The following is an 883-nucleotide window of genomic DNA, read 5'->3' as shown; positions in this document are numbered from 1 at the left end:
AGAACTGCATTAGTTAATGTCTTGGAATATTATGCTGTGGTTTTAAGTCAATGACATTTCTCACTGCCCCAGCCCTTTTCAAACCTTACCACCAGCTCTACCTGTGTCTACTGCCTCCTGCTAATGTGAGATTATTTCTTCAACTGGCTGCACAATTTGGCATCCAAGATATGTCTGTGCAATTTATTGAGGGATTACTTATTCTAAGAGAACGCAGCATCCTAGACCTGATATTCTAAGTCATGAAGCAGATTTTTTTTTTCCTTTTCTGACATGCCCTGCTGCTAAAACCTTTCAATGCTTAAATTGTACCCTGTGACTTACTTTTCCTGAGACTAAAAAAGCTGATAGACCTGTATGTATAAATTCCAAATGGTTAAATGAAAACATTTAGTAATCCAGTTCAGATATTCCATTCACTGTTTTTACCACAATTCTGCTTTTTTTCTGAGTTCCATTAGGGTTCTATAGACAGCCTCGTTAGCCCAAGATTAACATTTTTATGATTGTTCCTGACAGAGGATTTGCTTTCAGAGGGCCTGCAAAGGATAACCAAAAAAGGGCATGTTGCAAGACACTTTTGGCAGTCTGCATTAAACTTTGAGGGAGGACTTTTTCCCCTGTTAAGTTCTTGCTTTCCTGATGAGTGACTTCCTGAGCATGCCTAGGGAACGACAGACATTTCTGTGGAAAAGCTCCTCCCACCTGGGCAGCAGCAGAACATCCACAGAGCTGTTTGCCAGCAGATTGTAATTGGACAATGCATCATCCCACTGGTTGTGCATTGTAAACACAAGAAAGAACCAGTGTGGGGGAAGGAAATATATGGAGGGAGAGAGAGAGAAGGAGAAAGAGAGAGAGAGACAGAGGATGGAGAGACACG

The 883-nt window shown here is 41.3% G+C and overlaps 1 protein-coding gene across 6 annotated transcripts in view; it reads left to right on the top strand.

Moving 5' to 3' along the window:
• The first annotated feature begins 759 nt into the window (after nucleotides 1-759).
• The window catches only part of CALD1 (caldesmon 1), a 1,713,117-nt gene continuing 1,712,993 nt past the window's right edge, over nucleotides 760-883 (top strand). For 2 of the 6 annotated variants that reach the window (XM_044088458.1, XM_044088461.1), the window contains exon 1: nucleotides 760-883. This exon is cut by the window's right edge and continues 193 nt beyond it. The gene's annotated coding sequence lies outside the window, so the exon portion shown is untranslated. The other 4 variants (XM_044088452.1, XM_044088453.1, XM_044088457.1 and 1 more) reach the window with 3 other exon arrangements.

The sequence above is a fragment of the Protopterus annectens genome, chromosome 11.part0, assembly GCF_019279795.1.
Source record: "Protopterus annectens isolate FY-2018-M chromosome 11.part0, PAN1.0, whole genome shotgun sequence".
NCBI classification, from domain to species: domain Eukaryota; kingdom Metazoa; phylum Chordata; order Ceratodontiformes; family Protopteridae; genus Protopterus; species Protopterus annectens.
Note: the sequence above shows the minus strand (reverse complement) of the source record. Positions and strands in the feature narration are given on the sequence as shown.